The sequence below is a fragment of the Pan paniscus genome, chromosome 12 (genome assembly GCF_029289425.2).
Source record: "Pan paniscus chromosome 12, NHGRI_mPanPan1-v2.0_pri, whole genome shotgun sequence".
NCBI lineage: Eukaryota > Metazoa > Chordata > Mammalia > Primates > Hominidae > Pan > Pan paniscus.
In genome coordinates this window covers 55,043,731-55,060,146 of record NC_073261.2, presented here as the reverse complement: position 1 = coordinate 55,060,146, position 16,416 = coordinate 55,043,731, and the positions used below count along the sequence as shown (strand labels likewise).

The 16,416-nt window shown below is 39.6% G+C and overlaps 1 protein-coding gene across 6 annotated transcripts in view; it reads left to right on the top strand.

The window, feature by feature from the left end:
* ZNF638 (zinc finger protein 638) overlaps positions 1 to 16,416 on the top strand; it is a 155,474-nt gene that overhangs the window by 52,407 nt on the left and 86,651 nt on the right. For 2 of the 6 annotated variants that reach the window (XM_008960275.5, XM_055107804.2), the window contains exon 1: positions 5,286 to 5,682. The exons of 3 other annotated variants lie outside the window; for them this stretch is intronic. The gene's annotated coding sequence lies outside the window, so the exon portion shown is untranslated. Of the gene's footprint in view, positions 1 to 5,285; positions 5,683 to 15,476; positions 15,600 to 16,416 lie in introns of those variants that run through there. One more of the 6 variants, XM_055107805.1, reaches the window with a different exon arrangement.

The window sequence follows — 16,416 nt, the reverse complement described above, 5'->3', positions numbered from 1 at the left end:
TGAACCTGGGAGGTTGGAGGTTGCAGTGAGCAGTGATTGTGCCACTGTAATCCAGCCTGGGTGACAGAGTCAGACTCTGTCTCCAAAAATAAAAAAGAAATTTTCTTAGGAATGCCATAAATTGGTGAGCATTTTTCAGTTTATAGATTTCCAGACTCACATCTTATGGAAAAGCTAATTTAGTACCCTTTCTTCCCGCATTTTACATGTAAGAAATCTGAAATCCAGTGAAGTTAGTATCAGCGAAGGAGCTAGAAGGATAACTCTTGGGATCTCTAATTCAGTTTTTTATTCAGTGTTATGCATTGTCTTAAATGGCCTGTAAGACTTTGTGTGGTCTGGTTCCTTGATAGTTCTTCATCCTCATCTCATCCTTCCTCTTCATTCTTCCTCTGAGCTGGCCTTCTTGTTAGTCCTGAAATACATTTTGCCTCGGGGCTTTGGCACTTGATGTTTCTTCTGGTTTGGAAACTCTTCTTCCAGATATCTACATGTCTTTTCCCTGTCTTCCTTTATATCTCTGCTCAGATGTCACCTTATCTGAGATTTCCCTGACTACTCTATCTAAAGCATTCCCCAGCCCCTGCCTCATCATTTTCCCCCTAACTGCAGTATTTTTTAAAATTTTACATTACCACATTATGTATTTGTTTATTATTTCCTTCACTAAAATGTAAATTCTATGAAGGCAGGTATTTGATAACTGTTATATCTTCTAGTTCTTAGAACAGTGACAGAGAGTAAACATTCAATGTAATGTAAGTCAAATTATGTTACTCCTTTGCTCAAAACCTTCCTGTTTCATTCACAGCAAAAAACCAAAGCCTTCAAAATGGCCTATGTTATGGACAGAATTTTGTCCTCCCCAAATTTATGTGTTGAAGTCCTAACTCCCCACACACCTCAGAATGTGGCTGTATTTGGAGATTGGACTTTTAAAGAGGTGATTATCATTAAATGAGGTCATAAGGGTGGGGCCCTAATCCAATATGATTAGTGTTCTTATAAGAAGAGGAAGATGCATGTGTATAGAGAAAAGACCATGTGAGGACACGGTGGGAAGGCAGCCAACTGCAAGCCAAGGAGAGAGATGTCAAGAGAAACCAAACCTGTTGATACCGTAACTGTGGACTTGAAGCCTCCAGAATGGAGAGAATTAATTTCTGTTGTCTAAGCCACCCAACTTGTGGTGATTTGTTACGGCAGCCCTAGCACACTAATCCAGCACGTGTTTCCAGCTCCCCTCCACCTCATCTCCCATGTCCCCTCTTAATTATGCTGTTGTGGCCTCTTTGGCCTTTCTGCTTTCTCAAGTACAGCAAGCTGGCATTCACCTCAGAGCTTTTATATTTTACTTTCACTCTTCCTGGAATACTCTTCCTCCTAGATTCTACACTGCTTATTCACACGCTTGTCAGATTTCTGTTCAAATGTTGCCTTCTTAGTGATGCCTTTCTTGACCATCTCATTTCAAATTGCAGCCTGTTATGTGTCCTGATCTTGCTTTGTTTTCCTCCATAGCGTTTGTCACCATCTGACATACTATAAATGTACTTGTTAATTGTCTGTCTCCTTGATCAAGGCTGTACGTGCCATGAGGGCAGGAGTGAGTGTTGCCTTTTGGTTTGCTACTCACTCCTTGATGGCTAGAATAGTTCCAGGCACAGAGTGCACCCTCAAGTAATATTTTGTTCTGCGTTCTTTTATGTAAGGGTCAGTCAGGTGCGGCCACAAGAGGAGTTCCAGGAGAAGCTCAGGGAAACAAAGTTTACTATGCTCCCAGGTCCTAAAAGCAGGAGGCATGCTCTGCCATACAGGGCCACATGAGGAAACACCCAAGTCTGTCAGGAGGCAGAAGGGGCAGGAACGAGTGGCAGGAAGAGGAGCCCAGGCCAAGGCCTTTATTGGAGTTTCTCAGGGAAAGGGAAGACAGAGCAGGGTAAACAGCTCAGGACTGGCTAGTTTGAAACATTTCCACAGGCTCTAAGTTATAGGAGTGGTCTGTGGTTGCCTGGTACCTGACCCTGGGATGACTAAGGCAGAGGAATATTGCCTCCTGGGGTATACCTGCCAGATAGAGGAGGATGGCTCTGAATTGGTAGTTTGCATATCAAAGTCAAACTCCTGGCTGAACTTTGCCTTCTCTAAGAATTGGCTAGCCCCAGGAGTGGCAATTTCTCCCCAGCCAGAAAGGTTAATAAGATGTCAAACATCATAATATACAGAAAATAAAAACATAAACAATACATATTTACTGGCTCAGTTAATGAAATGGCCCCGACTCAGAGGTAGACAGATAGATCGTTAAACCAGACTAGAAGAGCCATAAATCCATTTTTATACATGGGAACGAAATAGTTTTTGTTATTTGCCTTTTAAGGGGAAGATATATTTCAATTATGTGAAAAAGGATGGTTTACTTAACAGCTGGAACCTTCATGATTGCCTTTATTCATTTGGAAGAAAATGAAGCTAGATCTACCTCATACCATAAAAATTATGTTAGATTGATTAAACATCTAAATGTAAAAAATAAAATTGTGAGGTTGTAAACAAAAGTGAACAATTGTGAACTGTGAAGTTTAGATAACTCAGGAGAGTTTTGTAATTTCTGGGTGTGTATGCTTCAAGGGAGTGGGATGAAAAGAAGACTCAGAAGTCATAAATGAAAAGATTGACAGATTTGATTTCATGAACATTTAGTTTATAATAGCAAAAGATAGAAACAAAATTTCAGTGAGGAGAAACTAATTGCCACATATTTGACAAATATATATAGTGAGAGCTACCTCCTGATAAGAGACAATCACTTCACTAGAAATATGCACAAAGAATATGAAAAGGAGTTTTTTAAAATGAAGAAATACACATGGCTCCTGCCAAAGCCTGGGCACGGGAGCCTGACTGGGAGTTCACCCTCGGCCCCTTTGTGTTGCCAATTTATTAACAGCAGATAAAACAGTTAAATGGAGACTTAAAAAAAAAAGAAAGAAATACACCTGGCTAGTAGATATGAAAAGATGCTTGACAGTGACACACACACACACACGCACACACACATACACACCATCAGAGTCATTCATTCTTTCAAGAAATATTTGCTGATTTTCTACTGCGTACCAACTATCATTCTCTGTATTGGAAATAAAGCAGTGAAGAAAACAGACAAATATCCCTGACCTCAGGGAGCTTACATTTCTAGTGGAGGAAGATGGAGAAGAAACAAATAAATAAATTATTGGTATATTGGAAGGTGATAAGTGCTGTGCAAATAAATAAAGCCATATAAGGGGCCCACATAAAGGAAATGAAAGAAATTTCATAAGTTACTTTGCCTAACTCTAGGGAAATGTTTGAAAATCTAGATGAAATGGATGCTTTTCAAGCAAAATATAAATTACCAAATTCATTGTGGAAGAGAGAGAAATTCTTATCCAACTAAATATCATAAAGTATCAAGAGAAAATTAGAGAAGAACAACTCTCAGAAATAGCACCAAACAAGATATTTCAAAGGTGAATTATTTCAAACTTTAAAGAACAGATAAGTCCAATGATATTTAAAGTATTTCAGGTTTGAGAAAGAAGTGAGTTTGTAGGGAAATGGTTCTTTTCTTTTTTTTTTTTTTTTGAGACAGAGTCTGACTCTGTCACCCAGGCTGGAGTGCAGTGGCGTGATCTCGGCTCACTGCAACCTCTGCCTCCTGGGTTCAAGTGATTCTCTTGCCTCAGCCTCCCGAGTAGCTGGGATTACAGGCGTGCACCACCACAGCCAGCTAATTTTTGCATTTTTAGTAGAGATTGGGTTTCACCATGTTGGTCAGGCTGGTCTTGAACTCCTAACCTTGTGATTCACCTGCCTCAGCCTCCCAAAGTGCTGGGATTACAGGCATGAGCCACCTTGCCCTGCCTATTTTCTTACATATTTAGTGGAAGTGACACTTTGTAGAAACTTTTTGGGTAGTTTTCCTACAACACCTATTAAAATTAAATGTATGTACACACATATACATTTAATCTAGCATTCCCACTACGATGATTCTAGCCTTTAGAAATTAAAGCATAATTTGGTAAGTCTTTGTATACAGCAGTGTTTGCAGTAGCAAAAAGACTGGAAACAACTTCAGTGTTCAACAACAGGCTGAATAATTGCTGAGGCAGCTATACTATGAATATTATACAATTATTTAAAAAAGGATTATATGGTTTACTTGGAGAAATGTCAGTAATCAGAAAAGCAAATAGCTAATGTGTGAAAAAAGAAAACATTTCCTGTTACATGTAAATAATGTGTTTGTATGAATATAAAGAAATGTATGGAAGGAAACTTATCAAATGTTAACATGGGTTATTTGGTGTTTAGGGGGAGCTTGTTGGCTTTTTCTTTGTTGTTTTTGATTTGTTGTCCCTAGCAGGATTTTTGGTTTGAAATGAAAATCCGATAAGATATCTTTTTAAAACGACTTTTCTTTTTAGTCTTTCAAATGCTTGTTTTAATGTGAATAAAAGAAATGCATTTGCTTGAGTGCTAGGTAAAACCGATGTGTGAGACTCAGGGTGGGTGGTGTGATTTGTGTGGTATGCATACAGCAGGGCTTGTAGCTTTACCAGATTTTGAACAATGACTGGGTTTTCATATTGGTATAGTATAGCCACCTTGAGAAGATAAAACATTGCATAACACAGTTCTTTAACGTCTGTCATCCCAAGGTTTTCCATGGGTAAAATGGGGATTACAAATATCTACCACACAGATAGGGCTTTTTATTGTGAAATGACAAAAGGATTTTCAGAGTGTTAAAGTTTTAGCTGAATAAGCTTTGGTTGAATTCTAATTTACAGTTTTGAGTAGCTATGACACACATCATTGCCATAGGGATCAAAAGGTGCAAGGTGACAGGATAAAAGCAGACAAAATCTTGACCATACAAAGCATTATATTAACGTGCTAGGCGCGAATATAACCTGTTATAATATAATGTTATTATTATTATTTGAGATGGAGTCTCACTCTGTTGCCCAGGCTGGAGTGCAGTGGTGCAATCTTCCCTCACTGCAACCTCCGCCTCCCGGGTTCAAGCAATTCACCTGCCTCAGCACCCCCTAGTAGCTGGGACTACAGGCGCGCGCCACCGGCTATTTTTTGTGTTTTTAGTAACGGGGTTTCACCCTGTTGGCCAGGCTGGTCTCGAACTCCTGACCTCAGATGATCCACCCACCTCGGTCTCCCAAAGTGCTGGGATTACAGGCGTGAACCACCGCGCCTGGCCATATAATGTTATTATTGAAGGCACAAATGATCAGGGAAGACTTCATGAAGGAGGTGAGACAATATAGGTCTTAAAAGGATGAGCAGTTTGGAGAGAACAGGCACAGAACCAGCAAAAGAGTGAAGACGGCGCTGGAGTTTTTTTTTTTTTTTTTGCCGCAGGCGCCTTGGCCGCCACCACGCGGGAGCGCCCCCTTCCGGGAGCCCGCTCCGCCCGGCTCTTCTCGGGCTTCGGGCGAGCGCGGTGCCAGCGGTACGCAGGCGCCGGGAGCCTACGAGGGCTCGCAGGAGCTGGGAGGCGCGCATGCGTGCAGCTCTTTGGAGGCGGTAGCTTATTCGGCGTCGAGACTGGAGGCTGAGTGCTAAACTGTGTGGGGCGCGAATGGGATCCAGCTGTTAGTCGGGTAGGCATAGGTAGGACCGCTGCCCTGTGGGGAGTAGGGGGTTGGAAGGCGGAGGCCGGTATCGTGGGGGTCCTGAGCCCTTCCTGTGAGATCCGGGCCGACTATTGTATCTGTGTCGCAGCGGCTCCGCACAAAATGGCGGCGGGCAGACGGCGGGGGCGGGAGGAGGTTGGGGGACCCCCGGGATGGGAAGGGAAGCTGTGCTGTGCTACCCTGCTCCGTCGTTTATTCACTTCGCTACCCGGGAGGGCCCGTCCGGGTACTCGTGTAGGACCCTGCCTCGAGAAGAGCTGCCTGACGCCGTTGCACTGGGCCGAGGATCGTGAAGAGCCCTTTGGCGAGGCCGAGGCGGCCCCTTCCCCAGCGGCGCCGGGCCTGCCGAGGCTGCGCTGGGCCTGACAGCCGAGGAAGCGGTGGTGAGGGAACGCCGAGCAGGGAGGAAGCGTTCCCATCGGGCCCGAAGAGGCGGTGGAGTTTGAGCCGAGCCCTCTGACCAGCGACATTGTGCAAGAAGCGTGGAGAGAAGAGCGTGTTTGTGGTTGGGGTTGGGGAGGGGGTGTCGGGATGAAGGAGGGAATGTTAGGATCCAGCGGCTTTTGCGGGCTGGTGTTCTGTGCTGCGTAGTGCAGGTATGAAACCAAAGAAAATACCACCTCTGTGGGAGACTGAGGACTCATAAATGGTTGTGATACCTAACAGTATTTCCAAATTTCTCAGAGGAATTGTGAAAACAGAACGTTAGTGAGTTGTTTTTGTGTGATTCTTAGCTTGGGCCTCGTTCTCTTAAAGGAAGGGGGAATGTATATATATCACAGACTGGAATCCTTGAGAACGTTTGAAATAGATCTTTTGTTGTTTGAGGTAATTGTTAATGAGGGATACTTCAGTATTACAAAATCATTGAGCTAGACAGTGAAGGCTACCTGAAGCTAATTTTTCTTAATCTTAAAATTTGCCCTTAGGCGAAGTTTGGGGCCAGGACCAGAAATTGTAGTAGTCTAAAGGAGTCCCGATGAAAAACTTGTCACCAGGATCCAGCGATTTATGTTCAAGTACTTTTTGTGCTCTGGAATTGTGCACAAAACATTTTCTGCTTTTTCCCCTCATTTGTTGTAAAGGATTATTTTTTCAGGGATGTTGTGCTTGCTGGTTCAGATTTACAATTAAAAATTGATAACCTGGAGAAAAGGATTGACCAAAAAAAGGTGAATTTAAGGAAGTTTTCGGAAAAAAACAAACATGTAAATGACATTCAAATAGCTTTAAATTTTGTTAATGATTAGACATTCGAGACTTAGTGGACTTATGTTGCTGTCTTTTAAAAAAGTTTGACAGCATTTTATATTTTATTTTGTACTCCATATTCTGTAATATGTACTTCTAAATAATTACAGGGCGTCCCAGCATGTTATACATTAAAATATGCTGGGCCATTCCTTCCTTGGGGATTTATTTGTCTTGGAACCAAGAAAGGGTAAATATAACAGTTGGAAGAAATCACAAAATCTTATTCGTTTTTATTAACTAGTTTTCATAATGTGTTTATGGTCACATATTTATTGTATATTGGTTGTATTTGTTTTGTAATCTTTTTTTGCATTTTGCTTTGGAGGGTGTATACGGCAGGTACTCTAGTTTAAAAAGGTTTAGGTACTGTAGTTTAAAAAAGTCATCACTTTGTACTTGACTATCTTAGGGTTTTTCTTGGGTGCTCTTAAGTAGGTGATCTCCGGAAATTTTGTTTTTATGTAGTGGAAGAAAATGAGACAAGTAGTTTAGTGGAAAGAGAATAGGCTTTGCAATCGGAAGATCTGGATTCACATCTCCCTTTTCCTCAGTATGTGTGAGACTTTGGTAAATTATTTTAGTCTTTCTGAGCTTTTGTTTCCTTATCTCTAAAATGGTGAGATTATTACTTCCTGCCTGGGATTTTTGTGAGTGACTGTTAAGTCAGACAGTGTATGGAAAGCTCGTATTCCTTGGCACATACTAGGTGCTTAATGTTAGCTGTTACTTGTATTTCAAAATTGAAGTGCTTAGGCAGCATCATTTGATAGAAAATTATAATCTGTGGGTATTCTCTTCTAATTAAACGGCTTAAAAGGATTTAGAGTAATAGAATTTTGGAGTTGAAAGGCCCTCTAATCTAACTTTCATTAAAATATTTTGTGCTTCTATAAACTTTTTACATGCTTTTCTTGTAGAACTTATCAATATATATTGTAACCATTTATATGATTTTTACGTTAGTCTTTGTATCTTTCCCAGTGCCTGGTATGTATTAGATGCTCAGATGTTGAGTGAATGAACTCAGCTGGTAGTCACCAGAGCCTGGACTCTAAATCATGCTCTTTCCACTGTACCTTAATGTATACTGATTAAGGTTTGGACTAAATTTGTCCAAATCCTTAATAAAATGCCTTATATACTTAGAAACAGTACTTCCAGTATTGGTACCCAGTAACACAGCTTGGGCTGTTTTGCAAGGAAACAGGCGCTAATAAATGCTGCCATGTAGTGGTTTTAGAGACTCTCCAAATTGAAAGTAATTATGTTTGTGGCTAAAGCTAATGAGCCCTCATGTGTATCCAGCTTATCTACTCTTAATTGCTTTAACTTTGTTTAGTGTTTTGAAATTTGTGATGGAAAATTAAAATGGAAGGAAAATAAGTATATAGAAGATGAGAAGAGAATAATGGAAAGGAAAAAGAGTGAGGAAAAGGTGAGATGTAGAAATAAAACACACAACTGTAATAATGCGGGTGAGGGCCGGGTGCGGTGGCTCATGCCTGTAATCCCAGCACTTTGGGAGGCGAGGTGGGCGGATCAGGTCAGGAGATCTAGACCATCCTGGCTAACACGGTGAATCCCCATCTCTACTAAAAATAGAAAAAAAAATTAGCCGGGCGTGGTGGCGGGCGCCTGTAGTCCCAGCGACTCGGGAGGCTGAGGCAGGAGAATGGCGTGAACCCGGGAGGTGGAGGTTGCAGTGAGCCGAGATTGCGCCACTGCACTCCAGCCTGGGCGACAGAGCTAGACTCCGTCTCCAAAAAAAAACCAAAAGAAAACAAAAAAAACTCCGGTGAGGGTTAAGAATAACAAGGGTTTTGGTTTGAAAAGAAAGTCCAGGAAACAGGAGAAATAGCTTTAACGTACATTATGTTTTTTTGCTTTGTTTTTGAGACAGGATCTCACTCTTTCTCTGAGGCCACCATGGTTCCCTGCGGCCTCTACCTCCTGGGTGCAAGCGATGTTCCTGCCTCAGTCTCCTGAGTAGTTGGGACAACAGGCACACGTCCCCACGCTTGGCTAATCTTTTTTAAAAAAATTTATAGAGACAAGGTCTTGCTGTATTGCCCAGGCTGGTCTCGAACTCCTGGGCTCAAGCCATCCTCCCACCTTAACCCTCCTAAATTGCTGGGATTACAGGTGTGAGCTATTGCGCCCAGCCTGTTTTCTTCATGGTTAGCCTGAGGAACATATATTTTGGATTTTTTTTTTATTCTTTTGAACCAAAATATATTTATTGTTCATTCAAGTTTAAGAAAAAATTTCCTATCTTATTTCCACAGTCGGTTAAACTTTTAGCTAACTTGCCTGTTGTCTCTGCTGAGTAAAAGTTGCCAACTTTTGTTTTAAATATTTTTACCGAAAAAAAAAAACAAACCATTTTACTATGGAAAATTTTAAACATATACAAAAGTAGAGAGAATGATACTAATTCATTCATGTGCCTGTCCAGTTTCAATTATCTAGCTAATGGTCAGTCTTGTTTCATCTCTACTTGCTTATTTTTAAACAAATGGCTATCAGTTCAATATATAGTTCAGAATTTTCTCTAGAGTGTTTAGAAGAAAACATGCATATTACACGTAAAACAACAGTAACTATGAGTAATTAATTTTAATATCAGATATTCAGACATATCAAATTTCCCCAGTTGTAACTCACTACCTCCCACCCCCATGCATATGTGGTAAAGGTTGTTGGAGTCAGGATCCAACTAATGTTCATAATTCATTTATAATTGGTTACGATTGATAACTCTCAAGTCTATAAACTCCCCACCTACCTTTTCTTAGAGTTTACGTGAAGAAAAACTTCGCTTTTTATACATTATTTAGATAATTTTTTGCTTCATCAGCATCTGAATTCATGAATTTTGATGTGACTTTAAAAATGTACTTGATAAGGCCGGGGCACGGTGGCTCACGCCTGTAATCCCAGCACTTTGGGAAGCCGAGGCAGGCGGATCACCTGAGGTTGGGAGCTTAAGACCAGCCTGACCAACATGGAGAAACCCCGTCTCTACTAAAAATACAAAATTAGCTGGGGTGGTGGTGCATGTCTGTAATCCCAGCTACTCGGGAGGCTGAGGTAGGAGAATCGCTTGAAGCCGGGAGGCGGAGGTTGCGGTGAGCCGAGATTTGCGCCCTTGCACTCCAACCAGGGCAACAAGAGTGAAATTCCATCTCCAAAAAAAAAAAAAAAACCCAAAAAAACACAAGTGCTTGTTAAACAAATTGCTAGATCTCAATATAGGAAATACTGAAAGAAAGGTGGATGTAAGCAATTAACTCCTATGTCTAATATAATTTTCAAAAATTACTCAAGTCTTACTAAAAGGAAGAAACACCTATTAAGCATTTTGTTTACTGTTGAGCATTTTTTGAGCACCTGTTGCATGTCAGGATTTACAATTTTAGTTAATCTTCACAGCAGCATTCCCAATGGGTACTGTTGTTTCATTTTCACAGGATGAAACAGGCTTGGATTAACCAGCTTGCTCCGGGTAACATTGTTAGCAAGCAGTGGGACCAGAGTTATTTCACAGGATGAAATAGGCTTGGATTAACCAGCTTGCTCAGGGTAACATTGTTAGCAAGCAGCAGGACCAGAGTTAAAACACTGAATGTAGGGTCTAAGTTCTTAAAGACTGTGCTTGTGCTGCACTACCTCTCTAAAGCTGAATTAGTAGTGTAAAATTTTACTTAAGGAGTTAACTAATTTTGCATGCAGTCATTCACTGGCACCCCTCCTAGCGGGGTGGGTATCTTCAGATCAGTGGAAATTTCCCCAAAGATTAGATTATTATGGATTGCATAATAGGCTGACTAACAGTCAATAGTTAGGAAGTGAACATGATGTAGAAAAGAAAGGCCAAATCCAAAAATGTGTTTAAGGCTGATGCTCTTTATTATACTGCAGGTTTTCTGCCTCTTGCCATATTGCCTATAGTTTTTTTTTTTTGACTTTGTATAAAGTAAGAAGATCACATAGTCCAATGTTGGTCATGAAATGTTGTGCCATTAACTATATTTGAATGAATTTAAGTGACAGGTGGTGGGGGAGTTCCCTGTCTCCTGCATATATGGTTTTTTCCCGAAAAGTTTGACATTAAGTTGCATATATTGTGGTCCTTTATCTCTAAATACTTCAGTGTGTATTTCCTAAAAATATTTTCTTTCACAGTCATAGTTACCAACTTCAATGAATTTCACATTTATAAAATCCTTTTTTATTTTTTTGAGGAAGTGTCTGGCTCTGTCACCTAGGCTGGAGTCCAGTGAGTGATCTCGGCTTACTGCAATCTCTGCCTCCTGGGCTCAAGCGATCCTCCCAAGTGGCTGGGAGTACTGGCTCAGGCGCGCACCACCATGCCTGGCTACGTTTTATATTTTTTGTAGAGATGGGATTTTGCCATGTTGCCCAGGCTGGTCTCGAACTCCTGAGCTCAAGCATTCCACCTGTCTCGGCCTCCCAAAGTAGTAAGATTACATGCATGAGCCAATGCGCAGCCTATAAAATTATTCAATCTACTATTTGTATTCTGGTTTTTGTCAATTGACCCAATAATGTTTTTTATAGCAGTTTTTTTTCCCCCTCCAGTACAGGACTAAACTAAGATCAGATGTTGCATTTAGTTGTTATGTCTTTTTAATCTTCCTTAGTCTGGAACATTTCCATAGTCTGCCTTTATCTTTTGTGAAGTTGACATTTTTGAAGAATACAATCTGCTTTGCTTTTCTCTTTAATAGAGCACTTCTCATTTTGGATTTATCTGATGTTTCCTCTTGATTAGATGTAGATTATATGTCCCTGGGCAGAAAAATCACATAACTAATGCTATGTCCCCAGGATATCAGATCTGGAGATTTACCATTTCCATTTGCCCTTCATGCATGATACTATGTGTGAGCATATGCTATGGTTAAAGTGCTTGTTTCCCCCCACTCCCCCTGGAATTAATCTCTGGAGAGACGTTTTAAGACCATGCAAATATCCTACTCATTAGAATTTACCTCTGTAACACCCACTCATGATTCTTACCTGAACCATCCTTTACTATGATGGTTGCAAAATGATTTCTACTCCAACTGTTATTCTACATTTAGTAGTAGGTACTCAGCACTCTATAAGAGCTTCCCTTCTTCCGCATTGATTAATTTATTGCTATGTATTTATGGACTCTGTTTTTTCCAGTGTTTGATAATTTATTACTCTTCAGTTCTTTCTTGCTTTCTCCTATTTCCTATTTGTATTTCTTGTCTTTCGTAATGAAAGCCCTAAGTTCCTAGCACCATCAAAACATTTACTTACTTGCTCAAACTTACGATGTATCTAAAGTAGTTTCAGAATTGCTTCATCCATACCACTACAAAAAATAAAATTACTAAAAAGAGTGAAAATTCGTTATTCTTCTCTTTCCCTTAGCTCCATCAAAACTGAGGTACATAAATCGTTTTTTATTTATTTATTTTCCTGGGGGGCTGTAACACTCGGGGTGTGGCCTCCTGTGAGGTACATAAATTGAATAGTGGTTTATAAGTTCTTGGATTAGTTTTCTTTTTCCCCTTCAATGTATTGTGGTATGCATTTGAAATATGATTGGATTAGTTTGCTTTCAGTGTTAGATATTTTTCTCCATCCCATCCTTACTGATTTTTAAAATATATGTAAATTGTTAACATGTTTCCAAAGGTTAAAACTGTATAGTAAGATGCTCCGTGAAATAACATTACCATATCCCTTCAATCCTTTCTATCCATTACCCCTTATAGATTACCAGATTCATCGTTTTCTGTATTATTCTTCCTTTGTTTCTTTGTGCTAACCATAAAGAGGTATATGTATGTTTTCCTATTTTCCTTTTTTGTTTAACACAAAAGATGGCATACTGTACGCTCATCTGCACTTGTAAAGACTTTAAGGCTTATGGCTTTTAATGCATTTAGTCGGTTTAGGTTTTTTTTTTTTTTTTATTGAGACGGAGTCTCACTTGCACCCAGGCTGGAGTGCAGTGGCACGATCTCAGTGCACTGCAGCCTCCACCTCCCAGGTGCAAGTAGATTCTCCTGCCTCAGCCTCCTGAGTGGCTGGGATTACAGGCGCCTGCCAGCACACCCGGCTAATTTTTATATTTTTAGTAGAGACAGGGTTTCACCATGTTGGTCAGGCTGGTCTTGAATTCCTGACCTGGTGATCCGCCCTCCTCAGCCTCCCAAAGTGCTGAGATTACAGGCATGAGCCACCGCGCCCGGCCAGTTTAGGTATATTTAATTGAAGATTTTAGAACCCACTTTAGGTAAATGGAAACATTTTTTGGCCATGTTACTCCATGAAGAAAAGCAAATAACCAAATGGCAGAGAGGGCAAGGATGAGTTAGGCTTCAGAAACAATTGGGACTGGATATTGAATACCTTCATTATTGTCTTTACTTCTTGGTCTTGCTTATCTCTGTTCCAGTGGCTTTTGTTGTTGTTGTTTTATGGTGCAGTTTCTCAGTAAAGCAGTAAATAGGGCTGTTAACAGCATTTGAATTTTAGAAACATCTACCACTTTTCTCATTTCTAGTTTAACAAAAAATCCTAGGGAAGATTTCTTTGTTCCAACTTGGATAAGGTGTTTCCTCTTGGGCTAACCTGTTATACTTACTAGGAGTGTTTAGAGCAAGGCCACCAGTGCACATCTGCGGGGGAGCATCATTTACAATAAATACAATGTTGTGCTCTAGAGGCCTGTTTACGTATGCAGGTCACATGCTCCTAAGAAATAAAAAGGTATATCTTAAAATAGCCCATTTATCAAAAAACCATTTTCCTGAAATTGATAACAATATTAAATCATTGCTATATGGGATTAATGCCAGGTTCTCATGGAGATCTCTTAACATTGTGCATTAGCAGTTTTCCATTTTTTTTCAAATCTGAAATCATGGTGTTTATCAATCCTTGCAGTTAGTAGTGAAATTTGGTGTTGCCCTTCATGATGCCAAATAACGTTTCTAATTTTCTGCTTATTTTTGCTTTCTGTTTCATTGACTGTTTCTTTGAAGGCACCACATTTTGGCATTTTAACGTGAAACATGGTACTCTCTGTCAACACTTGTGGCACCCTCAGAATTGTTACTTGCATACCTTTTGTGAGACGAGAGGACAAAGACTAATAGTAAAGAAGTTGGCTGAGTGGCTTTATCTGCGTGGTAGGAGAGATCAGCAGATTGAGTACCAGGAAAGCACAGAATGACATGTTAGTTTTTATAGCTGAATAAACAATCAGCCTCTTCTATTAACTACCCATTGTAATAACTGCATTCTTAAGTACCAAAGTGAATTTATATATTCTGAGACAAACAGTGCTCTGACAAAGCAGTATCAAATGAGGTATATGGGTGTATGTCTAGAAAAATAATGTTAGTGGTAGTTTTCCCTTTGTGGGAAGATTATAGAATACTTTTTTTTCTTTCCTGCATGTTATAGGGTGGTTTTTCTTTTTTGGGGGCGGATTTTGAAACTGTATTGCTTTTTTATGATTAGAAATAAAGTTATAAAGTAGATTTACACTTAATGTATCTGGTATATGGAAAGAACACCAACGGGAGATGTTGTAATCTTGTTACTTCCTAGCTGTGTTTTACTTAATGTGTGAACTGGAATTCCTTTGCTCTTAAGGTCATTGTGAAGCTCAGACGAGATAATATTTAAAGTGCTTTGTAAACTTTAAAGTAGTGTAAGCCCAAAAGTATGGTGTTTGATATAAATCTTTTCCTTATAAGTCTGATGGAGCCATTATCTGATGGATTGATTTTTGATGATGGTTTTGGATAAAGTCTACCCATATCTGTAAAGAAAATTAAGGGCTCCCTTCCTTCTGAAAGACTGCATCAAAATAATAGGCAGTTCTTGATTGTCCGTGGTATTGGAGATCTCAGAAATACCTCACAGGATCTAATAGCGCTATCTTTTCAATTCATCAAGCCGTTTCATCATGGCTTCCTCAACAACCCAGTTTCTACTATGTTTCTGAAAGAATTTTTATGGTTGACATTATATTGAATATTTCTTGTTTTACAGTGGTATGTTTTAGTTCTTAAAAGGACATAAATGAGAGTTATTAGTTACTTGTTAAAACAGTTCAAAGGTTCAGCATGTTTTGTCACTATTAAGTATCCAGTTTTTGAAAAATAGTAAATTTAGAAAAATAAAATGTCAACTGAAAAGAGCAAATAGTATACTTCTAATTTTGTACAGTGTTTGATATATCCCACCCCCCCCATCATGCGTGCATGAATGTACACTAAAGTAGATTAAACTATACCAGAGTATTAATTTACTCTGGGTGATGGTTTTATTGGTAAGGATTTTGTTTGCAGGTTGTTATTGTTTCTGTAACAAGCACACATTACTTACATAACTAGGAATAAAACATTTATTTTAAAGGGTTAATGCTACTTAATTGCAGTTTTTTCCCCAACAAGTTAATAGTTAAGAACCCTGATCTCAACTCTCGTTTTTCCAGGTTATTTATTTCATAAGACGACTATCCATAAATCTTCCGATGAACGAACCTCTTTATGACCAGAGCTCCTGGGGTTAAAGGAGAAAGGTTTTATAATGGCTGTCTTAATTTGTTTGGTGGTTTTCCAGGTATTAATGCCAAATTTGCCTTTGTTTAGTTTCTGTTTCTTATCACACTGTTTTCAGGTTACATCATTATCTTAAAAAGGCAGAGGCTTTATTTTCTTCGTTGTGATATAACCTAATTCTTAGAGGTTTCTTACCAAGGTCACTTTGCTTGTTTTGCTTAATTTTATTTTCTAAATTTTACAAATTAATGTTTTCCACCAAAAGGTGGAACGAAACAAAGACAGCAAAATATCAAACTGTTTAGTAATAGTTAAAAAAGTCAAGTGGGAAGGAAGGTTATTTGGTATAATTAAAATGATTTTAGACTTAAATCTGAATTTATTATTTATACATTGCTTGTTAATCAGCTTGTTACTGATTTGGCTTTTGTTAGACCTTGGTGTGATAATGTTAGATTGAGAAGAATGATGTCATCTTCACTAACTCATGTTCGTGGATTTTTACTCTTCCCGTTTTTTGTTTTGTTAAAAATGTCATGCCGGCTGGGCATGGTGGCTCGTGTCTGAAATCCCAACACTTTAGGAGGCCGAGGCGGGTGAATCACATGAGGTCAGGAGTTCAAGACCAGCCTGGCCAACGTGGTGAAACCCTGTCTCTACTAAAAATAAAAAAAGCCAGGCATGGTGTCAGACGCCTGTAATCCCAGCAATTCGGGGGGCTGAGGCAGGAGAATCGCTTGAACCCAGGAGGTGGAGGTTTCAGTGAGCTGAGGTTGTGTCACTGCACTCCAGCCTGGGTGACAGTGAGACTCTGTCTCAAAAAAAAAAAAAAAAGTCATACTAATATTTAGGACTTAAACTTTTTATTTTGGAAATCT